Raw genomic sequence first — 18,081 nt, forward strand, 5'->3', positions numbered from 1 at the left:
AATAAGAACCTCAGAGTGGTCCACTGTGACCACTAAGTGCTTCTTCTTTGGGCTCTCAGAGCACCCTGTCATATCCCCACCTGTCACATTGTTTGGATAGTGCCTGGAGTGGACCTTAGAAGCCAATTGGTGTTCTTCACTCAGTTAACCAACAGGACTAACAGCTAGGATGGGGATTCACTGGAACTGTTGTTCTCTCTCTGGTGTGGAAATGAGGAATGTCCTTCCTGATATGGAAGTTGGGAGCATCCTGAAGATATTTACTGTTTCAGTTTGTTAGAGCTGCCATTATGCAAAATACTAGAAATGGATTGGCTTTTATAAAGGGGATTTATTAGGTTACAAATTTACAGTTCTAAGGCCATAAAAGTATCCATACTAAGGCACCAACAAGAGGATACTTTCACTGAAGAATGGTCAATGGCATCTGGAACACCTCTGTCAGCTGGGAAGGCACGTGGCTGGCATCTGCTGGTCCTTTGCTCCTAGGTTGTGTTTCAAAATGGCTTTCTGCAAAATATTTCTGGTTTGCTGTTAGCTCTTCTCCCTCAGCTCCTCTGCGTCCTTGCTTCTTTCTCCCAACACATTTCTCTCTAAGTGTCTGGGGGTCCTCTCTTAGCTTCTCCAGGGCAAACTCTAGGCTTCATCCCTTAGCTTAGCATCTCCAAACATCCTTCTGTCTGCATCTCCAAGAGTTTCCAAGCATCAGCAAGCATTTTGGTTTTTGTTGTCTCTTAGTTTCTCTCTTAAATACTCCAGTGAACTAATCAAGACCCACCCTGAATGGGTGAGGCCACACCTCCATGGAAATAATTCAATAGGAGGTGTCACCCTAATCAACAGACTAATCAGTCTGCCCCCACAAGATTGCATTAAAGAATACAGCTGTTCCAGGGGACATAATATATCCAAACCAGCCATTTCCCAGTCCTTACTTTTATTCCTATGTATACAGCAGAGGACCAGTGAGATGGTGTGGGAACCCAGGGCCCAGGCTCCTCCCCTCCATAGTGATTTCATGCAGCCACCTACTTGACCGGTACAAACATTAAAAGTCATCAGATGGATGAGTAGAAAAATGGGAACAAAACTAAAATGAAAAATAGGGTGGGATGGGTGGGGGGGGTGATCTGGGTGCTCTTTTTTTATTTTTATTTTTTATTCTGATTCTGATTCTTTCTGCTATAAGGAAAATGTTCAAAAATAGATTGGGGTGATGAATGCACAACTATATGATGGTACTGTGAACAGTTGATTGTACACCATGGATGACTGTATGGTATGTGAATATATCTCAATAAAACTGAATTTAAAAAAAAAAAAGTCATCAGACCTCCCCAGGGGAGGAAAATGTATTGTAAACAAAAAACTGAAACTCCCCTCCCCTGATTACTGTTGTGTCATAGCCGTGTGTCACAAGACCTGCCAAAACTCTGTTCTCACACACCCTTTGTCCTAACCATTATAAACCACACCCGGTGCTCCCTGTTTTGTATAGCACTAACTTCCATCTTTCTCAGCCCATCGCTGCTATGGAACAAATCTTCTGTAAGTCCTGTTAAACTCATGTCTAACTCCATGCCTGGCATGCTCATTGGTCTGGAGGCTAAGCTGGTTGTAACAGATGGATATTTTACTCCTCCAGGCCTCTATTGCCCTCAGAAACCTTCTTGGAATGAAATAAGAACCAGATATTACTTCAGCTAAATATTCACAAGCCTGTATTACGTAGTAGTTTGAGATAACCTCCTTTTATTTCCATCTCAAATTATGTTCAGCTATCATATTAGTCAAGATAAGCTAGCCTATGCTGAAGTAGCAAAAACTTCAAAAAATATCAGTGGTTTAACAACAAAAATGTATTTGCCTTTCCTATAAAATCTTGTGATGTGGGCAACAATCCAGGGCAGCTATCCTCCATGCAGTGACTCAGAAACCTGGGACACTTTTTTTCTTGTTGCTTCATCAATTCAGCACAAAACCTCTATGTTCTTGAATGAGGGGAAAGACATTTTACTGTATAAGCCTGGACATGACATGTCACTCTGGCTCACATTTCATGAGCTAGAACTAATCATATGCCTATCTAACTACAGGGGTCTGGGAGCTATGATCTTCCACAAACCTGGGAAGACTAGAACCGGATATTGATGGATACTAGTAATGGCTACCATAGCCATGTTGCCCAGTTGTGGTCACCAGACACCAGCATAGCCAAATAATGCCATGTAATATGAGACCCACAAGTTTGCTGCCACTCACACAATTTAACAAAGTGAAAGCCCTCCCGTTTTAAAGGCCATGTCCTGCTCTCATGAAGCATTTAAGATTCCTGAAATGAACCTCCCGTCCCACAAGTTTCTTCCCTCTCTCATTTTCTTTAATTCATTATTCTATTTGTTTCAGCCAGAAGAATGTCGCTTAGTCTCTGGGTAGAATCTAGGTTACTTCTGTATCAAATGTAGCCCAGAAAATTGATGTTATCACTCAAAATCCCAAATTTAAATGACTTCAATTGCAAGTCTTCTATGCACTAATGTCAAGGCCCCTTCCATTTAGAACTGTATGATGCAGTTGACCTCAATACCTTTAAGGCACACCCTTTAGGTTCTCCAACTTAAAATTAAAACAGTAAGCATAGATGATTGAAAAAAATTGAATACTTCAACAAATTAGGGAGATCCCTTGCCTTCCTTTTATGAGTATTGTGTAGATTTATACCTGCTATTTCAAATGCCTAGAGAGGTTTGAAAAGCACCATGGTCACTAAAGAAACAAAGCCTTGTAGTAACTTAATAATGATTATGGTAAACAGCAGGTTATGCAAACAGAATGGGGTAGTTACTCTTTACACCTGTTCTGGTTTGCTAATGCTGCCATTATGCAAAACACCAGAAATGAATTGGCTTTTATAAAGGGGGTTTATTTGGTTACAAAGTTACAGTCCGAAGGCCATAAAAATGTCCAAACAAAGGCATCAACAATAGGGTACCTTCACCGAAGGACTGTCCGGGAAACCTCTGCTAGCTGGGAAGGCACGTGGCTGGCATCTGCTCCGGGGTTCTGGTTTCAAAATGGTTTTCTCCCAGGACGTTCCTCTCTAAGAGTCTGGGGGTGTTCTCTTAGCTCCTCAGGAGCAAACTCTGGGCTAGCATCTCCAAAGCGTCAGCAAAAGTCTGCTTTAACAGCTGTCTCCAAAATGTCTCAGCTGCAGCACATTCTTGTTTCTTTCTCCCAGGACGTTTCTCTCTAAGTGCCTGCGGGTCCTGTCGTAGCATATCCCAGGGCAAACTCTGGGCTTCATCTCTTAGCTAAATGTCCTTCTGTTTGCCTTTCCAAGAACTTCTAAGCATCAGCATCAGCAAGGGTATGGGCCTGTGTGTCTCTTTCTAAAGTACTCCAGTAAACTACTGAAGTCCCATGCTGAATGAGCAAGGCCACACCTCTATGGAAATAATCTAATCAGAATTATCACCTACATTTGGGTGAGTCACATCCCCATGGAAACAACCCAATCCAAACATCCCAGAAGATTGGACTAAAGCATGTCTTTTGGAGGGCCATAATACATCCAAACCGGCACAACACCTCTGGGCTGGACTCATCTGTATCATCCTTCTTAGATCCCACCACAATGAGGCACATAATAGACTGGATTATAAATATCTGGTAGAGGAGATCCCTGCAGCATTGTTTCTGGAGGGACAATTGAATAAAGAAGATACTTGGTGAGGTTTCATAGAAAGTCTCAGGTAATTGTGGAATAAAGCTCTCCAAAAACCATTGATCACATCTGAACCCTTTGCTTGTAGCACTCTGAAAAAAAGAATGGCAACTCCTCCCCCAGAATCTGCTATTTTCCATTCTCCTGCATTTCTTTCATTGCTGCATTTGAGGGAGATAATGCCTTGGAGCTTTTTGAAATGCCAGATTATTGCTATAAAATGTAATGCAATACAAGGACAGATCAAATTTATGGAATGCCTTTTATGAGAATATCCCAAAGGGCTTTCTATAATGACTATAAAATTGTGAAACACATTGTGGAACACATTTAATTTTTAAAGCAGCTGAAAATATATATTAATGATTTACCATCATTATTCCTCATCAGAGGTCTTTAGGAATACTAATAAAATGACTCTACCTACAATTATTTCCATCCAAGTGTTTCTTCATGGAATTCAATCTGATCTTATAGCATGTAATTGGCCAATCAAAATAATGTTCTGGAAGAAAAAAAATGCAGCATAGAATTGCTTCAGCCAAAGAGCCATCCAATTTTGTCATTAGTTTCCTCCTCGTTCCTTCACCATCTGCTCAGCCTTCACCTGTTTCACTGAGCTTTGATTTGCTCACAATTATGCACTGCCTGAGCAACATTTGAGTAATATAAATTTGATGAAAATTTGTCTGCCCTTGGGTTCTTGCTAGACAAGGCAGGTGGATCTAAGCTTACTGTGTAATTTTCCATATCCAAATTCTGTCCATTCTTTAAGATCCGATTCAAGTCCCTATCCTTATCTGATAGAAATTATGATTCCATCTCCAACATGTACTCTACCTATCTCCCATTGTTTCACTACCATGCAGTTTGGGTGTAACCAACTTCCTGCCCAGCTCCAGAAAGGAGCCTTGACTCTTCTCCTAATCAGGTTAATAACATCTCCCCTGCCAGAGGACTTGGGTATATAACTCAGGCCTAGACTCTCAGTGTATGGCATTTCCCTACTACAGTCATTGGTTCAGGTATGACCCAATCAGAGCTCAGGGCAAGACATTTGTATAATAAGTATGAGAAGCTACACTCTCTCCTGCTGAACATAACCAAGGAAGCAGGTTGCCCTCATTGCTGCTGGCAGCTATTTTGTATGAGGAAAACCAATCTGAAGATAGAACCTAACTTGGAGGTGGACAAAGCCAAGTCAAACAGAAAAAGAGAGATAAAAATCTGTTTCAACCATGCCTAAAGCTCAATCTGCTTCTGGATTTTTTTTCCCATTTATATGACTCAATAAATCTATTAGATTATTTAAACATATTTGAGTTGAAATTTCTATTATTTGTCATCCAAAGCATTCTAACTAGTCACCTTCCATTGAATGTTGTGATGCTAGGCATATGAGCAATGGAATAAAGGTGGGTTGAGGTAATTATTTGGTTGTAGGACTGATCCTCTCCCTCCATACCACTCAGAGTGGCCACTGTCTAGTGTCCAGATGAAAATGGCAAATTCAGGCCCAGCTCAGGCAGATGTTGCATCCAAAGGGTTTGATCTCATGAATGGGACACAGAATCAAGATATTTTAATTAATGGCAACATTTTGAAGTTACATAGATGATCTTGAGTGAGATCTCAGATTTTCTGCATTAACAACAAATAACAAATCACCCTAGACAGATTAGATATGGGACCTAAGGTAGTAAGGAGAATTGCTAGTAAGGATGTGATTGCTATGATCCCACTTGTCTTGGACAGTATTTGTTCAGGAACTATGGAAGGCTGAGCCTTCAGGATGGATGCATTGTGCCCACAGCTGTTCAGTAATAGAGATGACAGGGAATGAAACTTTGGAGAGTTTCCAAAGAAGCACTTATTAGGAACTTCTTCCATGAGGAGGATACAGAAATGGACAGAACATCCATCCTTAAGAAATTTATTATTGGGCTTCAGGACAAAAAAAAAAAGAAGGAACCAGTTCAAAAAGCCTCCTTCCTTCAGTACCTAACAAAATTAATAAATAAAAATCAGGGATGGGAAATAAATAAAAACCAGTCAAAAAAAAAAAAAAAAAAAGGAAGGGTCATGAATGACTTCATGTCACAAACTTTGAAAAGTGACAACTAAGGGAGAAAAATAAGAAAAAGCTTCTCACAAGTGGTTTACGCCATGTTAGAAATTTCTAAAATGTCTAAGTTATATTAATTAAATTATACCTATAGTTTTTTATTGGTTAGTAATTATGTCAATATAATTATCTTATTTGGAAAAAAAGAGTCAGCCTTATGCTTATATACAGAGTATATAAATGACCACTGTTTCACTTGCACTTTCCAAATCTCCCTCAAATTTCTTTTCTGCTCAGTCCTAACTTGGAACCATATAGGGAAGGGAAATCAGGAAAATGTATTTCCACTACAACTAAATTGTACAAAGCCACCACAGACATATTCAGAGAAACAAGAACTCAAACAAAAGAAAAGAGCCCTATAAGATGAAAAAGAGATGGCAAAGCTAAGGAAATAAATTTAGGACCAAAACAATACCTTTTAAGCCACAGGCAAGTACCTCATGACAGAGAATAGGACCATGTGTATTTTCTCTCTCTTTTATCATACCTAACACAAAGTTGGTCACAAGTAGAATGTACCAGTTAACAACGAAATCATCTCTTGGACATCTGGCACTTATCTCTCCTGTTTCCTATTATATTTACTCGTGCGTGTTCCTAATCTCTGTACAGTGTTAATTCCATACAGGGCAGTGTCACTGTCACATTCAAGCTTGTATTACCCCACCCATACCGTCACCAGTTCATTTTCTGTAACCTAATTGTTATTGCAAGATGACTCCCTTTGGAGTTGTCACCTAAAATTCAATAGGGCAAAGGACAATTTCCACAACATCATAACCTTTTGCTCACAGAAGAGCCAAGGTATTGAGAAAGAGCCCAGATAAGTGAGGAGATCCACATTCTATCCGAGTTTTGACTCCAACTTGCTCTGTGATCTTTGACAAGTCTCTCCACGTCTCTGAGACTTGGTTGAACAAGAGAGTACTTTCCATCCCTTTCAGCTCTGAGGTTCTTTGATTCCACAGTTCTATGTTCTTTAGCAGAAGGATGCAAAGCAAGTCTCACAAAGCCCTTGTCTTCATCCCAGATGAGTCTCATTGTCCTGCTCTGAATTTAATTGTGGCCATAAATACAATACGGAGTCAGCATTGTCTTGAGTAACTGATCACCAAGTAACATCTTCTCTGTCACATTTTCATATTGCCCTTATCCCTTCTCTCTGGTTTCATAATCCTGTAACTTTCCTTGGCTCACCACTCCCTTGATATTCTCTAGCAAAATGTCAGAGCTGCTTGCTGCACAAAATTCATGTGTCTTGTTTAACTGAGACAGAACCAAGAGCATAGCAATAAAGTACTCAGAATGAGTGGGTACGGAACATGGGGGAAGAATTCCCCTTCCTTGTTTCTCCCTGCTCACCTTCTAGTCCTTTTGTGGTCCAATCTCCATTTCTAAGGATAAAAAGAAAAGTGATTTCAGGAGACTTGCTTGGCCTGGAGCAAGTCAGTTAACCTCTCTAGTTGTCAAATCTATAAAATGAAGTTTTGTACTGGGGTTATTTCTAAAATCCCTCTCAGCTTTTATATTTGATAATTTATGGGCTGCAAAACCACTGAAGCTTAATCATTTCTGATGGACCTCATTAATACAAATGAAGGGAAAGAACCTGGTATTTAAAGAAAAACAGCCAAATGGCAGGGCAATGCTCTACTCTGGTGATGAGTTTGGATATCCCACGGAGGGAAAAGCTCCTTATTGCTAATCCCTATCTCTCCAACAAGCCAAACATAAAATCCTTTAATCAAATCTAATAAATTCAGCTAAGCTTCAGAATGAGTCTGAGAAATAACTAATGTGTTTTCTGTCTATCCAAATTTATTCACATGGTTGCCTTTGTAAATGTGCTCCCAGGTGATACCAGGAATAAACAATGATGTAGAAAAGCAAATATGTACCCTGAGAAGAGTTCAGGGAGCCAACTGTATTATAGATTAAGGGGCAGGGATTGTGGAGGGCCCCATCCTAGGTGTGAGCAGGTAGGAAATCAGGGATGCCTAGCAGGGCCCAGAAAAGAAAGACCAGGGAAGATGAAGAAGGAATGTCTGTGAAGGGACAGTGTAGGAGGAGTGACAGAAACAGAACTCTAAATGTCAACAAGAGCCACAATGAGATCCAGCCAGAGGCCCAAGCCCTCCCAATTAGAGTCTTAATCTCACTCCATCTTCCATTTCCTCTCTCCCCTCTTCTTTAACCTCTCCCAGCATTTAAAACACTAACCTGTCTCCCATCCATGTAAAACCCCAACCCAAAAGCCTGAGAAACTTCCTTAACTCCATTTCTCTCCCCACCCCTCAGCTACCAATTAATCACCAAACCAAATAACATCTCTCCTGTCAGTCCCCTTCTCTCCCTCGCATTGCCTCAACTCCAAGCCTAGTTCCAAGATTATCTTCTACATGGGGAGCACTACAGATGCTATACTGTCAGTAAGACACACTTGCTTTGACCTCCCAGTCTATGTAACCAAGGATGCAGAACCGAGCAGAAATAGGTGGCTCCATGAGAATTAGTAAATACAAGTCCTTATCAAGGCTTTTCCCCGCCTCTGGTTTCCCTATGGGACATGAAGCTACCAATGATGGTCTTTATTCAGGTAGGGAAGATTAAGCAAGAACTGAGGGGAAAAAGTCAAATTTTGTACTCAGAACATAAATCATGACCCAGGAAAAACTTTTACAAACTATGCAGGTATCCACTCAAGTGAATATTTATACTCTTGGGGCTTTCTGGATCCTTAGTCCCACATCAGCTTCAGAAAGGTCATCAGGGAAGAAGCAATACAGCCATCACTGGGAATACATTCTAGTGTTTTCCTGGCTTCTGCTTATTCAGCATCGCAGAACACAGCCCTCCATCCCACCCCACCCATGGATTCCTGCTTCCTAGCTGGGCTTTCCGAATCTCCCTACACTGCAGTTGGAGTATTCTTTGTAAAACACAAATATAATATGGGGAAGTAAATGCTATGAAAAACAAAAAGTTCTAGAAACCCCACGCTGAGTTTGATAAGAAGAGAAGTTCATCAAAATCTTTTGGGGAAACCACAGTCCCCTGATTCATACGAAGAAAATGGGAGAAAGGGAGAGGGGGGTCCTCTTTTGGGGAGAGCAGTGTTCAGGGCCAGTATCAATCCCTCTCTCCTACCCCTCCTTGGGGAAATCATTGACAGATTTGCCCATTCCACATAATTGGGTGCCCCTCGCTACTTGGAAGTCAGAATTTCAGAGCTAGTAAGTGCTAAGCTGGAATTTTAACTGCCCCCAATGGTGAATAAGTGCCAGGGCCAGTGCTAGGATCTCCCATATGAGTTTGATCCACAACACTCCAACTCATTATCCCCACAATCAGTGTTCATAATTTTTTCATGCTTTGGTACATTTGTACAGAACTTTCCCTCTGCCTGTAATATGCATCCTATTTCTCTGATAATCAAGATTAATTACCCCTGCAAAGATGATGTTTCCTTTCATTTCTCTTGACAGAGAAGTTTGGAGTGGCCAGGCCATTCTTTAAGGTTTAGTGAGACTCTTGCTATATCCATCGGTGGACAGCAGACAGTGACGCGGAGCATGAAGTTTGAAGACAACACTTTTATTGCCTGACAATGCTCACCAAAAAGAAGTTACTTCAGAAGATTCTCTTAAAACATGAGTATATGGAGTGATTGGCTAGGTGAAGTCAGCAGCCTTTATCATTGGCCATCTCAGGGCTGGCACCATGGGTGCGTGTACAAAGTGGCCGTAGTGGCTGAGGTGGGGACTATCCATCAGCCCTATAGCGTAGATTCCCACTCACCAGGCTGAACTAGCTACTACCACTGTTGATGTCCATTCTTTCAGCTACAGAGACAAATGTTAAGCTCCAATATGGCGCCATTCCTTGAGGAGACCAACCAGATGCTTAGTGGCACGAACGTCTACCATCCCCCTGGGTTTATATTGTTTGTTATATTTTTATTTTGGTCATGGGAAGGAGTTTCAGAGCTTTCACTTGGCTTTCCCCACAACAATAACTCTTACTCCACGGGACATGGTACAGATGTAGGAATTCTGCCAATTGCTATACATGTTTAGTTCAATTATAAATTCAAGGACAGGGAAAATAACTACCAGTGAATTAAAAATTCAAAGAACTCACTGTTAGCCAATGTGGATCAGGACTTCACTTATTAACTTGCCCCCATTTGCCCACACTCTAACAGGAGAGGGAGGGGCATGTGATGATACTTTGGATACACAGGTGTAGATCTCAACTCAAATCCTGCGACCAAAAGTCCTCAAAATGTTTAGGTATTTCCCTTTCCCAAGTGTATGGTGACCTTAGTAAATGGCCATAGGTTCCTTTGGAGAAGAACTGGGGAAATCAGTACAGTACACATCTGCTGTGGTGTTGCAGGGGCCTTCTTCCTGACTCTGGCCTCTCTTTCCAAGAGTGGTTTTAGGTCCAAAATCTGGTTCTGCCTCCTGATCATCCCTCCTTGAATTATTTTGGTTATACAGATGTGACATTCCTTTGTCAGCTGCTCATCTATCCTGCCTTTAGAAATGCCAAACTCTGCCAATCATCTCCATAGCTCTTTGTGGATCAGGGACCCTGACAGTCACTCCAACCTGATGTTTATTAAATAATTGTGCCCACCTTGCTCCTGACACTTTAGCATCACCATCTGGTCTCTATTGTTTCAGAAACCCATCATATCCTTTGCTATCTGGAGCTCTCCTACCATGAGCCCTGGCCAACAGAGGACTGCCAGCACTGAGTAAGGATGAATCAGAGTTCTCAAGTGCAAAGTGTGTGTGTGTGTGTGTGTGTGTGTCTGTGTATAGTAGGAGTACATTGTGTGGGTTGATATTGGGGAGAGAACAGACTGAGAGGTAATAAACTTGCAATGGCCCAGTGGTGAGCAACTGTGGATATTCAGGGATCTTCAAATAAATCAATGTGGCTGGATTGGAGGATGGTAACCCTCTCACCAGTACACTCCTTATTGCTTTGGTAAATGGAGTGTACAGCAGAGAGATATGCAGCTTATTATGCATCCTTTAGGACTTATTTTAGCTGTCACCTTTTCTGGGAAAACGTTCTTGACCTCCAAGGCTAGGTTAGAAGCCCCTCTTATGTGACACTTTTACATGATTCTATTAGGACACTTATCACACTGTACTATCATTAATTACATACTTGTCTACCGAGTAAGATCTATGCCTTATTCATAATTGTATCCATAGAATCTAGGCCAGTAACTGAACCACAGTAGTTGGTGAACAAATGTTTGTTTGTGCAGTAATTCGAATGGTCTGCACAGTGTGGGGACCATGAACCCTCTCTGGTATCATGAAGGGTGGCCCAGCCTCCCTTTCTACGCTGTTTCCTCCCTTCTTGGACTCCCAGGCTCCCTCCCCAACAGATGTCCGGGATTGACACAGCTGCCCTGGAATGGCTAGCTGATCCAATAAATGTTTATGGACTGTAAAAGTGTTACTGACTAAATGTGCTGTATTCCCAAGGTATTTGCCATTTAAAAAGGTTTGTAATGAGAAAACTAAAAAAGTGAAGTTCTCTAATGTTATATTTCTCTAAAGAGTGAGCTATTTGAGCAAACTACCTGAACTTTTATACCATCAACCCTAATTCACTGCACCCATCTCCATCCCAGATCACACAGCATAACACCTAATTGGAAAAGCATATCAGATGTGTGACACTGTCAACCATTCTTTTTGTTGGGGAAAGGGGATCACTTTACTTCTGGGCCTTGGCATCTTCATCTGTAATGTAGAGCTAACAATAGTAATTTACCTTATGAGGCTTTTAGATGGATTAAATTAGATTATGCACCTAACATAACTTAATAGAGTACATGACACCCATTAAATGCTAAAATGTTTGCTGTATTTTTATTATGAGACAAATCATAGCAAACGCAACTCAGCAAATGGACCCCTATTCTGGTCAATCCCATGGAGACTTTGGGCGGTTTCTCTAGAGGTCTGGGAAGCAGAGGAGCTTGAACCCTTCATCTTTAGCCCTGTCTGTAGCCCCCAATGGCTCTTCCACTAAGAAGTTTCTCTTCTAAAGCATAGAGTTCAAGTAATCCCGGGGAGGAAGAACATGGCATTGGGCATGCATAGCAGCGATGGCCTGCTTCACAGCACTCTAATGAGGAAAAGCTAGTGAGGCCTCAGAACAGGAAGACAAATCTTCCTGCCACTATGATGTTAACGTCTACATTGCTTGGATGAAGGGTTCCAAAATCTCAAATTTTTAGGCTTTTTTTGTTTTAGGCTACATAATAACTGATTTGGGAGCACATTTTGAGTATTTTGTAACAGACCCACCCCTGCTTAAAAAGAAAGAAATCCAAAAACCATCCTAAATACAGTCTATAGGATGGTTACAAGTTTGAGCTCTCTCTTTCTCTCTCTCTAAATGCATCTTTCATTCCTGATAATTCATTTCCCTTCCAGGAATTATTTTACCCATCTTCTCAAAATATTTATATGACAGAGGTCAAGGGGTCATGCCATTGATATATCTTACACCAGCACTCAAATGCTTTTGATGAGAGAGCCCATTGGTTTTTATTAATTAGAGTCCCCTGTATGAGGGTTCGACTGCTTTCTACTTCTGTAGCGTAAAGTGTCATAACCAAGGCTGAGTGTATTTGGAGACCTCCCAAGTTGATACAAACATGGGGTTGTGTTTCTATTTGCATATCAATTCAGTGAAATGAAGGCTTACAGACTGTTTGGAAACCTGCTTATACTCTTATTGAGCCCCTGGAGAGCTAGCTTTAACCATGATTAATGTACTCACTTAAATGGGATGTTTTCACTCCTGTGACTGTCAATCACCCATTTTCCAGTGCCTCTGTGTGCAGGGCAATGTCAGGCGTAACTATTACAATCCTGGTTTCTTGACACATTCCAGGGCTTTAAAATTCAGTCCACTCAAAGTTATTAGGGCACCGAAGCCATATTAATGGCAGCCTTAACTCATGATCTGCTTTTCCTGTATGCTGCATGCAACCACGTGCCAGAGCAGAGAGGTTAAGTGTTTGGCACTTTCCTTCTCCCCCTGTGATCACAGTCAGAAACAGAGATTCATGGCAGCCATTTTGAGCTCTTGTTGCATCATTTGTCATGAAAATGAGGTATTAGAATTTCAGGACCTAATATGCTTTGTGAGTTATGGTGGGGAGTAGAGCTGCTCCTTTGGTATTTCAGATAATATGTAGCTTTGTCAAAGGCTGATGGCAAACGATCAGTTCAAAAGTGCCTTGGAAAAGCACACTCTTCATGTCAAAACGGCTTACATTGTGGAAAAAATTACTATCTGTCAAAATGGCACATTGGGAGAAACTCACATATGTAAAGGAAGCCATTTTAAACCTCAGAAAATACTTCCAAGGTAACCCATCGGAATTAAGGACAGAGAACCTCCATTGCAGCCTGTGTGGCGATGTGACCTGTGACCCCCTGGCTGTGGCTACCTCACCCCCCATCCTCTGTTCCCCGAAGAGAAAGCAGCTGTCTAGATTGAGCTATTAGTAAGATTCTACAAAGCATATCTGCTTAAAGGGTCTCCCTGCTCACTCAACATTGTGTTCAAAATGCTCACCATCAGGTTTACTTCTTAAAAGCCATCTGGATAAAGGTGCATTTAATTAAATTAAATGTCTAATCTCCAAGGGAAAGATAATATGTTCACCAGTTGGTGGAGCTCATTTAAAGGGAAAAACTAGGGCCTGTTGAAAGCTATAGGGTGGAAGACTTCAATTTAACTCAAACCCAAAATAGAAAGGGTTGTCAAGAGCCCCCACCACTGGAAATATTCACATCAAGGCTAGATGGTCCTCTTCCTACAATGGATGGAAAGTTGGACCAGATGGACATAACAATTCCTTCTGACTCAGATATTCTGTGATTTTTTCATTAACTAAGAATAGGGGGAAAAGAGGGAGTCTTGCCTCTTCTTTGGAAAGTAACTGCATGCTAATAATGTTAGTAGATTATAGGGCAAAGAAATTCAGATTCTGGTCCTGATTCCATAAATTACCATGTCACTTCTTTAGAGTTTCCAAAGGTTGTTCTCAATCTGTAAAATCCCTTCCCATTCTGATATTCTAATATTCCCTGAGCCTGGGTAAGTCAGAGAGAATATTAGAGTGGCAAATAAAAACACGGGGTGGCAAAGAGCCAACTCTAATTGGTGATGACTGCTTACAAAACTGGGTAAAAGAAGGATCCTTAGGTCAAGTCCAGAGACAAGCGAGAAATACTTCCATAAATAATTAGGAGCTGGAGTGGGGGAATGTTGAAAATAAGCTGCATATTTGCCATCTCTGCAGTAGATTCTTAAAATTCAACTTTTCCAGTTCAACTATCACAGGTGATTAATGATCAAGATATGTCATAATTTATAATTTTTCTGCGAAGGGGCTGACTTGCAGAAGTAATAAATGTGACAAGATGTAGCCTGACTAGCTGTGAAGTAAGAAAGAACTGAAATGTAGTCTCATTTCACATCTCCTCACTATACATTTCAACTGCATTTTATTTTTTTATGAGGTAAATGACACACAACGATTTTGGCAACTTGAGAAGGCTTCTGGAAAAAAAATTCTCATAAAAATTAACGATTTATTGTAGAAAGTCTTTCCTACAGTGCAGGAAAGTTTAAAGCATGAACTGAAATAAGATATATAAAAGTGATTTCAAAGGCACAAAGCTGTGCAATTTTAATGCGTCATTAATATTATTAATAATAATCTGTCCTTTGTATCTTAAAAAATTATATCTAAATACATTGTGAAAGAGAAAATGTCAATCAAACAATTCACCTTAACATTCAGAAGACTGATAGAGAATTAATATTTGAAGGAACAGATATAAATTGGATAAAATGAAAGAATAATGAATCCCTGGGATGTGTACCATACACTCTCCATTGGTCTTTTACTTCCTTCCTCTTTTTGCAAATCTTTTTTTCTGAATTTCTAAAATAATTCAGGGATTCAGAATGAAGAAATAGGCTTAATAAAGAGATGACTACAAGCCATTAAAGAATTCCCTAGAATATCAAGCGGCAGCCAGTTGACAAAACCAATTCTCAATGAACCCAGTCAATGAAAACTCTCAATAGTCAAGAAGAGGAGTGGCTGGAAGAGAATCTAGATTTGATCCCATAGTAGAAACATGAGATTTGGCAACTAGGGTCACTGCTTTCCCAAGGATAAGTCATCTTTTAAATTCCTTGATTTTGTCTTCCCCCGTGACAAAAATCACTCCCAGCCTGAATGTGAAGGGCAGAAAAATTAGTTCAAAATCTGCCTCTCAGTGGCACTTGAAAATGCTTGGAAACAGCACTGCTACATGGCGCTCTAAGAAGGTTGTATAGTACACCCAATCAGGAAGGACATCACTGCAATTCCAGTTTCTAACTTTCTGTGGAACCTCAGGAAAATCTTACCTTTCTGTTTCCTCCACTGTAAAGTGATGATGATAATACCAATTTCCCAGGCAAGGTTTCCAAGTTTCCATGCACCTACGGTTGTAAATAGGAAAGAATTTCAATAAATAAAAATAAGGATGATAGTAATGACCATTTAGTAAGCAATCATGCTAAGATACTGTTATAAGCACTTTACACGCATAATCTCATTTAATGTCCACAACAACCTATGAGGAAGATAATGTATCTATATTTCCCACATTTAAAAATAGAAGGCTTATGAATTTGATAAAGATTACAGAGCTAGTAAGTACCCGAGGCAAGATATGACCCCAAGAGATCTGACTCCAGAGCCTATGGTCTTACCCTCCCCCTCCCATCCCCCTGTGCCCACTGTGGTTTACTTTGGGAACATCTCCCACATCACAAGTGCTGCCCGCTCTGACACCCTACTCCTGCCAGCCTTCACTAGGATCTCCCAGAATCATCAACTTCCCTTCTTCTCACCTTTTCAAAACCAAGTTACATTCCTTCAAAACCCTGTGTTGACATATTAGGATGCAAAGATTTATCAATGGCTTTGAAATAACTTAATCTTCCAAGAAGAATTTGCATATTTATAGAGACTTCCTGAAGCCATAATGTCTCTAGTAAACCAGAGATAATGGAATTTCAGGCACCATAGTTGATGAGAGAGATATGCCTAGTTGAGGGAAGTCTTGGAGTTCCCCTCAAATCATATCCTGCCAGGACAATTCCTCTTCTGTGCACACAGACACACTTACCCCTAGACACAGTCCTGACATGAAACATACATACATTAAACAAGTAGAGAACTATAACACCTAGATAGATAGACAAATATAATTTAATCCAAATAAACTATAGGCTCTCATGCTGGGATGACATGGAGTACAGAAGAAATCACCACAGGATGAAAATTGTTATGATGCTCCACTAAGCCTCCTACCTCAATGGTCCTCTAGTAATCATGGCTAAAAGGACTTAATGCTCAACATTAGGTTCATGGTAAGCAGAATAACGTGTTGTGTCCTAATCCCTGGAATCTGTGAATACGTTACCTTACATGACAAAAGGGACTTTGCAGATATAATTAATGTTATGGGCCTAAAATAGAGAAATCATCCTGGATGATCTGGGTGGGCCCAATCTAATCACATGAGCCCTTAAAATCAGAGAACTTTGTTACGCTGGAGTCAGAAGGATGTGGCAGGAGAGGAAGCAAGAGAGATGAGGCAGAAGGAGAAGTCAGAGAGATTCTAAGCCTAAGAAGGATTCTATGTGCCATTGCTGACTCTGAGACATAGAGGCCCACATGTCATGCAAGAACTCGAGAGAAGCATCCAAGAACAAAGGGTGGTCCTTAGCTGACAGCCAGCAAGGAAACAGGATCAACAACTGCAAAGAACTGAATTCACCCAACCATCTGAATGAGCTTGGAAGCAGATTCCTCCAGTAGAGCCTGTAAAAAGAACAGAACCTGGTGACACCTTGATTTTAGCCCAGTGAGACTTGTGTTGGACTTGTGACCTACAGAAACTGTGAGATAAATTCATGTTGCTTTAAGCAGCTAAGTTTGTAGTAATTTGTTGCAGCAACAATACAGAATTAATATAGTCCCCATAGACAATGGGAAAGCCCAGGCCCCACATAAGCCAGCAGCTCAGAGCTTCAGCTTTAGCTATTTCTCTCTGACCTCATTAAAGTTTCATTAAAGTGTCTGTGTTTTGTCCCCAGACTTAATTCCCTGTGCAGTAGCTCTGTTCCTTCAGGACCAGGATCCTCTCTGCCATGTTACAACATCAAAGATCCTTATGCTCAGTTGCTCTGACCATACCCCCCTATATTGCCAACTGCTTGGCCTGCTCCCTGCTCCATCACTGTTTTAGTCTGCTAGGCTGCCGAAATGCAATATACCAGAAATGGGTTGGCTTTTACAAAAGGGATTTATTAACTTACAAGCCTACAGTTCTGAGGCCATGAAAATGTCCAAATCTACGCATCAAGACACTACCTTCTTCCTGAAGACAGGCTGCTGGTGATCCTGGACTCCTCTGTCACATGGCAAGGCACATGGCGGTATCTGTTGGTCTCTCCCTTCTCTTCCAAGTTTCATTGCTTTCAACTTCTTACTTCCATGGCTTTCTCTCTAAGCTTCAATGTCTTTTACTCTGTATTCATCCCATTTATAAAGGATTCTAGTAAGAGGATTAAGACCAACACTGAATGAGGTGGGTCACATCTTAAAATCCTACTCACCAAAAGGTCCCACTTACAATGGGTCAACACCCACAGGAATGGATTATATTTATGAACGTGATTTTCTGGGGTACATAGATCTTCAAACTATCACAATCACCTTTAATCTATCTCCTATCCAAGGTCTTGTCAACTTCAATGATGGCATCTCCCTGCCCATTAAGCCAGTGATACTTTTAGTCATAGAAAATGTCTTAGGGTTGATTTTTGATTAGGGATCAAGGTTTAGAAGCCACAGAAGGATAACATCTGCATGGGAAATGGCCTGAGCAAATGCACCAAAGCAAGATCAAGTGGTGCCCATCATTCTGCAGAAAGGAGATAGACCTTATGAAACTAAGAGGGCTCAGTGATCAGATGAGGTTGGTGGATGCTCTACTAAGCAAATGCAGAGAAGGGTAAGAAGATTATCTGGCTCAAGTGAAGGACTGTCATAAGGATACACATATACATAGTTGGAAGAGAAAGGACTTGATGCATGAAGGATCTCAGA

General features: G+C 40.9%; 1 long non-coding RNA gene across 1 annotated transcript in view; it reads right to left on the minus strand.

The window, feature by feature from the left end:
* LOC119534832 overlaps positions 1–17,368 on the minus strand; it is a 259,987-nt gene extending 242,619 nt beyond the window's left edge. The window contains exons 1-2 of the long non-coding RNA XR_005217121.1: positions 17,344–17,368; positions 15,327–15,401 (exon numbers count right to left, since the gene is read on the minus strand). This is a non-coding gene — a long non-coding RNA (uncharacterized LOC119534832). The remainder of the gene's footprint in view (positions 1–15,326; positions 15,402–17,343) is intronic.
* Between the last annotated feature and the right edge of the window lie 713 nt (positions 17,369–18,081).

This window comes from Choloepus didactylus, chromosome 5, assembly GCF_015220235.1.
Source record: "Choloepus didactylus isolate mChoDid1 chromosome 5, mChoDid1.pri, whole genome shotgun sequence".
In the NCBI taxonomy this organism is placed as follows: Eukaryota; Metazoa; Chordata; class Mammalia; order Pilosa; family Megalonychidae; genus Choloepus; species Choloepus didactylus.